Here is an 11625-nt window from a genome sequence, read left to right on the forward strand (position 1 = left end):
CTATTTCAAGATCCATCTTGGGCCTTACACCAGGGATAATAGGGACTGTCCAATTCGCCATAGGTTTTTCTCCTCTCCCGATCCCTCCCTGAGACATTGTAAATGTAGCCGATCATGGGGAAGTCCTCCTTTTGTCAACGGGGCTGGAGGCTGCCCCCCACTTAGTTTAAAAGCTTTCCTTCAATATCAAATGTGGATTTACATTCCTTTTGCCAATGGAGCCCTTTGTGACACCAGGGACAGGGCATAGGTGGGGGTCTTTTTGATACCCCACCTCCAGGCTTAGGCCAGTTCTCTTGCTGAGGGAAATTTCTTTTGATATGGCCAGTCTGGCCACAGCCAAAACATGGACCTTCTATCCCTCTAGGCCCCATTCTTACCTGCTGACCTAAATTAAGTGAATTAAATGCCTGGGTTAAGGCATGGGTCAGAGTCTCTGTTTGCATCTGTAAAACAGCAGCCAAGGCTTTGGTTTGCCCCTTCTGGGTTCCCACCTCCTTGGAGGTAATTATCTATTGTTCCATGGATATTCTTCAGCGTTTCAAAGCAAAGCAGGTCATGCCCCCAGTAACTTCCTTTAGGACTTATGCAAGGGGGGGCCTTTAGGTCCCCACAGTACCATGCTGTTATTATGACTATGGCTCTCTAGTATACTTTGAGATCTAGTATAGTAATTCCCCCAACATTGCTCTTTGTGCTCAGGGGTGCTTTGGCTATCTGGGGTCTTTTGTGCCTCCATATGAATTTAAAGGTGCATTTTTCTAATTCTGTGAAGTATGTCATGGGGATTTTGATTGGGGTTGCATTGAATCTATATATTGCTTTTGCTAGGATGGTCATTTTAACAATATTAATTCTTCCAATCCATGAACATGGGAGGTCCTTCCATCTCCTGGTGTCTTCCTCAATCTTTCTTTAATGATTTAAAATTTTCATTGTAGAGATCTTTGGCGTCTTTGGTCATATTTATTCCAAGATATTTTAAATTTTTTTCATAGTAATTGTGAATGGGAGCTTTTCCCTGTATTCTTTTTCCAGTTGCTTATTTTTGGTATGTAGAAAGGCTACTGATTTTTGCAGATTGATTTTATAACCTGCCACTATACTGAAAGTGTTGATCAGTTCTAGGAGATTTCTGGTGGAACTTTTGGGATCTCTTAGGTATAGTATCATATCATCTGCAAAAAGTGATAGTTTGACCTCTTCTTTTCCCATTAGTAGTCCTTTAATTTCCTTCTCTTGTTTTATTGCTCTAGCAAGGGTTTCAAGCACTATGTTGAAAAGGAGTGGAGATAGTGGACACCCTTGTCTGGTTCCTGATTCTAATGGGAGTGCTTCTAGTTTTTCTCCATTTAGAATGATGTTAGCTGTGGGTTTGTTGTATATAGCTTCAATTATGTTGAAGTATGTTCCCTCTAGTACAATTCCCTTTAGGACTTTGAACATAGCTGAATTTTGTCAAAAGCCTTTTCTCTATTGAGATTGAGATGACAATGTGTTTTTTGTTTTTGATTCTATATGATTAATGATGTTTATTGACTTGCATATATTGAACCATCCCTGCATTTATGAGATAAAGTCTACTTGATCATGGTGAATGATCTTTTTGATGTGTGTCTGTATGTGGTTTTTGAGAATTTTTGCATCTATGATCATTAAGAATATGGGTCTATAGTTTTCTTTTTCGGTTGTGTGTTTACCCAGTTAGGGTATTAGTGTGATGTTGGCTTCATACATAGAAGGAATTTGGGAGTTCTCCCTCTGTCTCTATCATTTTGAATAATTTAAGTAGTACTGATTGGAGGTCTTTTTAAATGTCTGGTATAATTCTGCTGTAAATCCATCTGGGTCTGGGCTTTTTGTAGTTGGGAGGCTTTGTATTACTGTTTCAATTTCCTTACATGGTATTGGTCTGTTTAAACTGTTGATCTCTTCTTGGTTTAAGTTTGGAGGGTCCCATGATTTCAGATATCCATCCATTTCTTTTAGACTTTCAGATTTAGTAGTGTATAGGTTTTAAAAATATTCCCTTATAATGGTTTGGATCTTTGGGAGTCTGTTGTGAGGTTTCCCCTTTCATCTCTGATTTGATTTGGAGGTGCTCTTTCTTTCTTTTGGTTAACTGGACTAAGGGCCTGTCTATCTTGTTTAACTTTTCAAAGAACCAGCTCTTAGATTCATTAATTCTTTGTATTGTTTTGTTTCTATTTCATTAATTTCTGCTCTGATTTTTGCTATTTCTTCTCTTCCTTCTTCATTTCTCCCTCAGTTTTCTTCAATGTTTCTATCTCTTTTGTGAATCCATTCAGAAGTTTATCCCTGTCTTCTTTTATGTCTTTGATTTATTTGTTTGTGTGTTCTTTAAATTCGTTGAATTCCTTGATCATGTTTATGATTGTTCTTTTAAATTCTGTGTCCTGGGTTATCTCTAGGGGGTTCTCCTTGCAGAACTCTTCTATAGGACTGGTGGGGTTTGGTGGTGACATAGTGTTTTGGCTTTCCATTTTATTATTCTTTCATTGTGATTTTGGCATGTGAATTCCTTTTGTTGTTTATGATTCTGATATGAGAATTAAGTTGAAGTATGCTTATGTTTGTATTATCCAGGTGCCTAGATCTTTCTTAACTGGTTATATAAAGCTGGTTGGTCCAGGGTTCAACTTCTCTCAGGTTTATTTTGGAGGGAACTAATGGCTTCAGATCAGCTATTCAGGGGTACCCACAGAAGCCCAATTCAGGTTCCAGTCAGGTACACTCAGGCTTCCTTCACCATGTGGAGGCAGGATTCAGGCTCTCTCAGGCAGTCCTGTGTGTTGTGAACCCTATGCCAGAGGGAGGCCAGAGGGGTCCGGAACTAGGCACTCTCTGGCAGTCTACTGAGATCCCAGCCTTACCCTACCAAGGGCAGATTTGCCCTGGGGCCTTGGGAGTGGCCTCATAAAATCCCAGGTAGGCAGATGGTATGGTGCAATTAGGAGAAGCTCACCACCATATGGAGGCTGTCAGGCTGTCCCCTGGGTTCTCAGGCTCTCTGGTAGTTGGAGGCCAGAGGGAGGCTAGAATCCAGCACATGCTGGTGGTCTCCACATAATTTAACATCAGCCCTTTCATTTAGTCCTCATAAAACGCTGGTAGGAATCTACTAAGGCCTTTATTTAATAGAGGAAGACCGAGAAGTTTAAAGACTAAAAAACAGCACAATTACAATGAGGTTAGAAAGCAGAATTATAAGACTACAAGGTCCACAACCTCAGTCATTGCTAAAGGATGGTATCAATGTAAAGGACTAAATCCCTAATAAGCAATAGGGTCACTGAGAATTAATCAAGATGGCACATTTGTTTCCTGCTTCTTGGTTTCTGGAAGGCAGGAAGGCCTTCTTTTTTTTTTCTTTTTTCTTTAAGTCTGGAACAATGTCCATTCAGCTGACCTGCTTAGAGTCATGTTGCTCTGGATATCAGCTTGGAGATGTGACCTATCAGCCTTCTCTTCTTTTTTAGGTTGACCTATCCAAACTTAGGGGAGGGAAAACCACTAAAACCCTTAAAACCCGGATGGTTCCTTGAGAACATTGGATTTCAGTTTTGTTGTCCCCCTCTACTTGTGGAGAGCTTCATCTTTATGTATGAATCTATGTCTGTATGTATGATTCTTTATGTGTGTGGATGTGTTGTATGAGTGTGTATATACATATGTGTTTCTTTATGTGTGTGGATGTGACTCTTTATCTTTCAATAAAAGTTTGCTTGACTGTTGCTCTCTGCTGATCTGAGATTTTTTCTGCCTTTTGATTCTTTAGTGGCTGAAAATTTGAACCCAAATATAACTCCTAGACTGAAAATGATGCTAACCACAGAACTTTTGTTTAGGTCCCTGATAATAAACTTTTGAAAAGTAAGCAAAGTATTCAAAGAGAAGAGAACAAATAAAAGCCTTTCTCAATTCTTTTATCTCTCTGGAAGAATAACAAAACTAAATATATTTTTTATTACTCTCACGTTTATATAATCCAGATACACATTTTATGTATGTGATCATTCATACACTATTGCAGCAGGCTTCTTCAAAAATGAGAATTTAGGGGGTTGGAGAGATGGATCACTAGTTAAGAGCACTGATTGTTTTTGCAGAGGATCCAGGTTTGTTTCCCAGCACATAGCAGCTAACAACCACCTGTAAGTCCAGTTCTAGGGGATCTGACACCCTCTTCTGTCTTCTGCAAGCACTGCATGACATGGATGCACCTACTACATGCAGGCAATATACTCAGACATTAAAATAAAAATAATAAAAAATATTTAAAAAATGAGAATTTGGAAGGAGAGATATCTGAATGTGACTCTTATTTTTAGCTCCTGCTATTATCTAATGCAGCTTTTTTTTTCTCACAGAGATTTGTTGGTGTACATTTTAAATTACCTGACAAGGATGCTGGTCAGGCTGAAATTGGCTGTGAGCCAGAGTGATGAGGAATAGAGTTATGGTGTTGGCTGGAGAAAAATCAGGTGCCGAACAAGGAATGAAAAACATGGGTTTTTCCAAAGCTATGGTAGAAGTTGACACCAGGTATGGACTGTGTCTTTTGGATGGTGTAAAAAAACCTTAAAATTTTCATTTATTTTTATTTTGTGTGTATGAGTGTTTTGCCTCCATGCATTTTAGTGTGCCCATGTTGTACAATGTCCATGGAGACCAGAAGCAGGCCTTGGATCCCTTGAAACCAGAGCTACAGGTGGTTTAGCTACCATGTGGGTGCTCTGAACTGAATCCAGTTTCTAAACCAGTGCTCTTAATGGCTGAGCCCTCTCTCCAGCCCCATAGATAATTTCTGAATGAGCATTTAAATGCCTCAGCATCAAGGAGAGAGAACTTTGGCCTTGACACCAGGTAGATTCATGTTTCAACCCCAGTTTTTTACTTGCCACACTGTAGAATGGTTCTTGGCCTTTCCATGTCTCATTTTACCTTTCTGCTAAATGTAGATAATGATAGTTTCCTTGGATGTGCAGAACTCTATAAACCAAGCTTTCTGGAGGGTTACCATTAGGGTCAAGGGGAGACAAGATCACATTTTCATTGTCATCTATGAAAGAGAGAGGCTAGGCTGGATCCTGAAAGATAGAAACATTTCTGCCTTTTGTGATATATATATATATATGAGATAAAGCCTAGACCAGTCACTGACTACCTTTGCTGTTACCATAGTGATGCAGGCTCATTTTAGAAGGAGTGACAGGACAGATTGGTTTTGTGAATTGTGAAATCTCACACTCTAAAAATAAGGACCAGGAAGTCATGGTGACAGTGACAATTGGAGGTTGAGTAGAATTACTGCCACCTCTCAGTCACACAGAATTAGGAAAGTCCATTGTTAGCCTGACATACTGCTGGGTTCTGAAGTTTATCAGAGAATAGTCATGTAAGCCATAAAGATTGTCTCCAGCTGTATCCTTCTCTGGATTCTTTTTATGCTTCATGTCTTACCTCATGTTCATCCCCTTTCTACTGTCAAAATCTGCTCTCAGGCCATTAATTCTTACCACACCAATACAGAAATAATTTAATGGGCATTAAACATTCTTATAGACATATTTAGAAAAATTCAAATATAAAAACATAGGCTGTATTCATCATCCAATTTCAAGAATTTTCAAATCTTGGCCAATATATATTCTCATTCAACTTTACCTTGTCTACATTTCTTTCCTTCTAAAATTTATTCTTTGAGAATTTTATACATGTATAAATGTATTTTATCATATATCTGTTATTACTGTCCCTTGTGCTCCCCTATTCTACTGAACAAGTTCTCCTTCTACTTACACATATTTTCTTTTCTCTTATGACTCACTAAGTTTGATTAGGGTTGCTTATATGAGCATGGGTATATGGAGCGTGGGGGTGTATTTACATGGGCAAGTTACCAGTGGCTATATCACTGAAGAAAATGACTCCTTCTCTCTCAGCAAAAATTAGCTGCCTCTAGTGACTCTGGGAGTAGTAGAACCTTAGGAGGATCTCTTCCATCTGTGTGGAGTATTAATGGGTCCAGTAGTCTATAGTCTTGTGAACGTAACCACGACTGCTGTGATTTCATGAGTGCAATGGCAATGTCATGTCCAGAAGATAGCATTTCATGGCACTCGTCCTTGTCCTCCAGCTATTACATTCTTTCTGCCCCTCTTCTGTAATGTTCCCCAAGTCTTGGAAGGGATGATTTAGATATTCTGTATTAGGGCTGAGCACTCATCAGTCACTTATTCTTGGTAGTTTGATAGTTGTGAGTCTCTGCATTAACTGTTGCTTACTACGAAGAGACGTTTCTCACACCAAGGCAGAGAACAGCTCTAATTTCTGGGTGTAAAAAATATTTAAGGCCAGGCATGGTGGCACACACCTTTAATCCCAGGGCTCTGGAGGCAGGGGAGGGAGATCTCTGTGAGTTTGAGGTCAGTCTGGTCTACATAGTGAGTTCTAGGCCAACCAGGGCTACACAGTGAAACTCTGTCTCAAACAACAGCAAAAAATATTTCAAAGGCAGTTTAACATGATATGCATTTGGCAAAACAACAGTAGTATATCCCTATTTCCTCTGCTCAGCGCTATGACTTTTCCAGCTATGGGAGGTTAACAATATAAGGCATGAATTCCTTCTTGAAGAATTACTCTCTAATCTAATCAGAATGCAGTCAATTACCCCATAAACAACATGTCAGTACTGTGCCAATGGACACATATGCCTGACAGGTCAATATTGACGTACATAGGGTTCACAGCTGGGTGAGGTCCAGCTAGATTTCTCTGTGTCCTGCATGTAAATGTGTGGCATTTTAAACAATAGATTCTTACCATGCAGTTCTGGTTTACAACTGAGACCAATGGCAATAGCCTATTTGGGAGGTCTCCCTAACCAACAGTGCATATGGGGTCTCCAATGCACTGGCCTCTGACAATCGGATTTTTACTTAATAACTCATGGCTTCCAGGAGCCACAATATCTAGCCATTCATTCACCATTCATACTCTTTAAAAAATTATGTTTTGCTGGGTATGGTGGGAGGCAGAGGCAGTCAGATCCTTGTGAGTTCAAGACCAACCTGGTCTATATAGTGAATTCTAGGCAGTTGGGGCTACAGGGAGACCCTGTCTCAAAAAGACCAACAAAAGTTATATTTTTAATTACCTTACAATATAGGCTTTCATATGGTATTATCATATCTCCTAAGTTTTGGTTAATTCTCTCCATCACCCCTCTTCACCATCTCCTACCCTCATCACTCTCTTTCTAATGCCAGTCCTCCCTGCTTCTCTAATGTCATTTGTGTCTACTATTGCTTCACTTTAATGTATTCTGCTCGCCACATCATGGCCCCTCTCTAGTTTCTTGTCCTCTACAGACACTCCAAGTTAAACTCACAAATCTAAAACTTCAAAGTTAGAATCTAGACATGAGAAAGTAAATAAAAAATATTTGTCTTTCTGGTCCTAGTTTATCTTAGTATAATATTTTCCAGTTCCATCCAGTTTTTGCAAGTTTCATAATTTCATTTTCTTTACAGCTAAATAAAGTTACATTGTGTGTATGTACCACATTTTCATTATCTGTTCATCAGTTGGTAGATATGTAAACTGATTCAATTTCCAAGCTTATTGCCAATGAGTATCAGTAAGCATAGATTTGCAAGTACCTCTGTAGTAGGATATAGAGTCCACCGAATGTATATATGCCCAGAAGCAGAATAGGTAGGTCATATAGTATTTGTGTTTTTAGCTTTTTGAGAAACCTCTACACTGACTTCTACAGCAGTTGCATCGGTTTACACTTTCTTCCACATCGAATAAAGATTGTTCTTTTTGTTACATGCTTGCCAGCATTTGTTGTCATTTGTTTTCTTGATGATAGCCATTCTGACTGGGATAAGATAAAATCTCAAAGTACTTCTAATTTACATTTTCCTGATGACTAAAACTTATGAACATTAGAAAAAAACATTCATTAATCATCTGCATCTCTACTTTTGAGAACTCTGTTTAGTTCCATAGGCAACTTTTTGAATGGATTGTTTGTTTTCTTAATGTTTAGTTTTGTGAGCTCTTTATTATTTTTTTTTAAGATATTAAAACTTCTGTCAGATGAATAGCTGGAAAATATTTTCTCCCATTCTGTACTCTGCCTCTTCACTTGAATAACAGTATTAACAGTATTCATGGAATACTGAATCTTTTCAGTTTCATGAGATCTTATTTTCAATTGTTGGTTTTATTTACTGGATGACTGTCCTTAACTATACGTATATATATATATCTTTATTTTTTTTGGTCTTTTTTGAGACAGAGCCTCCCTCTAGCTCCAGCTGGCCTGGAACTTACTATGCCGATCAGGCCAGCCTTGAACTCACAGAGATCTGCCTGCCTCTGCCTCCCAAGTGCTGGGACTAAACGCATGCACCACCACACTCTGCTATACCTATATCTTAACATGAACTTTATACTTCTTCCCTTATCAGTCTCATAATTCTAGTCTTACATTGAGGACTTTGATTCACTTGGAGTTGAGTTTTGTGCAGGGTGAGAGATAAGGATCTACTTTAATGCTTCTACATATAGATGTTTAGTTTCCCCAGAATCATTTATGGAAGTGATGTCTTTTCTCTGTTGTATCTTTTTTCCGATGTATATTTTTTTTATTTATTTGTCAAAATGCAGGTGGCTGGACTAAAACTAGAGAAAATGGACATTGCTGCCTTATTCCTGATCTTAGTAGGACTGCTTCAAGTTTTTTCTATTCAGTATAATGTTTGATATAGGTTTGTCATATGTTTGGCATATAGATATGCTCCTTCCATCTCCAGTATTTTCAGTGCTTTTATCATAAAAAATGTTGAATTTTGTCACAGGACTTTTCTACATCTATTGTGATGATATTGGGATTTCTGTCCTTGATTCCATTAATGTGATAATATTACTTTGCAAAAGTTTGGATATGTTTCTTCTTTTTCTATTTTATGGAATAATGAGAATTATTGGTGTTAGTTATTATTTGAAGTTCTGAAAGAATTCTGCAGTAAATATACCTGCACTTGTACTGTTTTTTAGTTCAGAGACTATATTACTGCTTAAATCTCATTGTTGGTTGTGGATCCGTTTAAATAAGTCATGACATCTTGATTTAATTTTGCATATGTATCTATACATTTATCTATTTCTTTTAGATTTTTCCAATTTAGTGGAATAGAAGTTTTTCACTATTTTCTGAATTTCTTATGTATTTGTTGTAAGGGCTCCATGTTTACTTCTACTTTTATTAAGTTAGAACTTCTCTTTCATATTTACTTAATTTTGCTACTTGTTTATCTTTTCAATCAACCAAATTGCTGTTTCTTTGTATTGTTTTTTACTTCTATTTTATTAATTTTTACACTTATCTTAATTATATCTCTCTGTATACTGATTTTAAGTTTGTTTCAAAAGTCCTACAGTATCATTTTGCTATGTATTTGAGTTCCTTCTGACTTTTGTTTTTAATGTACGCACATACAGCAATAAACTTCCCTTCTGCACTGCAATCACCTATGGTGTATTTTTATTCAATTCTAGAAATTGTTTATTATTATCATCATCATCATTATTATTATTGAGGCAGGATTGTTTCCCTGTAGTCCAAGATGGCCTGGAACTAGCCAGACTGCTCAGTATAGACCAGACTGACCTCGATCTCATAGAAAGCCACCTGCCTCTGCCTCCTGAATTCTGGGATTAAAGGCAAGCACCACCACATCCAACTTAGAAATGTTTTGATTTCCTTATTGGTTCGTCTTTTTTAATGTCTATTTTTTAAATTGAATTTTTGTGTTCCCTTAATACTACCTATTGTTGTCTTCATTCATCACTCAATAGTGTGTTTTTTAAACTTCATGTGTTTGTCTTGCTGTTGATTTATACAATTTTTTTGGTCTTTTAAAAAAATTATTTATTTAATAACCATATAATTAGAAGAAGAATTTCATTCCAACAGCATTGACATATTCAATAACAATTTCCAGAGCTAAGATGCATCTCTTTCAAAATTGGCTGTAAATTTTTAGGTTTACATTTGAATTAATACAGTTGTACAATATTGTACTCAGTATAAACCCTGTAAGATATAAAATTAAATGAGGTTTTTAACCTTTAAAAAAGATCTCCATTTCATTATTAAAATACACAGTTATGGTAATGTTTTTCACATCTATCAATTATTAAGGAGCAAATTTTTATGCTTTGAAGAATTATCTTTTTTCTTTTTTAAAAACTTTATTTACACACCCACTTCCCAGGTAGCACCCTCCCATATCCCTGCTACTGTCTGCTGTGTTGTAGGCACCCCCAGCCATTCCCCACTACTTGACCTTCAGGTGAATCTAGTCAGCTTATCTAGAGGTCTTTGTTTCAGGAAGGTCAGCTGTTCCTCATCTAGTAGTAATCAGTTGTCTATGTTCCTTTGGGTAAGATTGGGGTCTGCTGTTCATTTTCCCAGTTCTGTGCTGGGTTACTATCTGGGAATCCCTTTGGCCACCCTGGCCAACAACTCAAAAGAAGGTATCACTTGTCTGGCATTGTTGCTAGTTATGTAGCCTTTAGCTATACACATGGACTCTTATGAAGTTATGTTGGCCCATTTAATCTTTGGTTATACTTTCCTTTTGGGTGTTTAAGGCCATTGTGTTGGTCCAGATAAACCATTTTATTTTTACTCTTAAGGTTGTTTGAGGATCTGTTCCTCAGGGGTCACATGGGCTTGGGAGGAGCCCCTGGCTCCTTTCTTTTACCAGCTCCACCTATGTGAAGATAAGTCAAAGGTCCTGCTCGACCATGGTTGGCTTCTCTTGGAAGCATGGAGGAAGTGATTCCTCTGTTTTGACCTCTTTATAGACTGGACACTGGTTCAAGTCCATCTGGTGGGGTCTCCTCGGCCTCCCTGATCAAGAGGACAGGTGACCCACCACCATTATAGGACATTTTGAGAGATCTTATAGTCCCCTGGAACTAGTTGACCTAGGAGGGAAAGGAGCAAAAAGTGTCCTTTATGTCCCTCTGACCAAATTATTACAGACCTCAAAGTATGTCTGATAAATACCCAAAAAGGTTAGTTCCACCAGTCTGCTCTTTTTAATTATCGTGTGTCATGTAGATAAATCTTGGGCAAAGACCAGTTATTATCAGATAAACCTTACCTAGACATATATTTTTTGATCTGCTAAGTATAATTTGTCAGTAGGTTGTAGAAGTAACATGGTTCCCTCTGGTTTTCAAAACTAGCTAGGCATTATCTCTCACATTGTCTCACCCCTCCATCATTGTTTTCCCACTTAAGATGACCCCATTTCCCCCCTTTCTCCCTTACTAATACCCTTCTCCAATGTTCCTACCTCTCTTAAGCTCCTTCTTTCCCTTTATCCCCTAGGTTCCTTGTATACCTTTCCCTTCCTCCTCCCTTAAAGTACCCAATTTTTATCCATATCTCCCTTATTAAGGCCTGTTTCCTGCTGTTCTTCTCTTTCAGGTTCTTTATTTTCTTTTACATCCCTGTTTCCTTTCCATTATCCTGGTTCCTGTAGTTATGTCTGGTTGTCTTATTTATCAGAG

At 37.9% G+C, this 11625-nt stretch overlaps 1 protein-coding gene across 4 annotated transcripts in view; it reads left to right on the forward strand.

The window, feature by feature from the left end:
• The window catches only part of Plek (pleckstrin), a 141568-nt gene that overhangs the window by 17146 nt on the left and 112797 nt on the right, over positions 1-11625 (forward strand). For 2 of the 4 annotated variants that reach the window (XM_029563931.1, XM_029563932.1), the window contains exon 2: positions 4392-4566. The exons of the other annotated variants lie outside the window; for them this stretch is intronic. The gene's annotated coding sequence lies outside the window, so the exon portion shown is untranslated. The remainder of the gene's footprint in view (positions 1-4391; positions 4567-11625) is intronic. 4 annotated transcript variants of the gene reach the window in all.

The sequence above is a fragment of the Nannospalax galili genome, unplaced genomic scaffold (genome assembly GCF_000622305.1).
Source record: "Nannospalax galili isolate Female #2095 unplaced genomic scaffold, S.galili_v1.0 scaffold576, whole genome shotgun sequence".
Taxonomy (NCBI): domain Eukaryota; kingdom Metazoa; phylum Chordata; class Mammalia; order Rodentia; family Spalacidae; genus Nannospalax; species Nannospalax galili.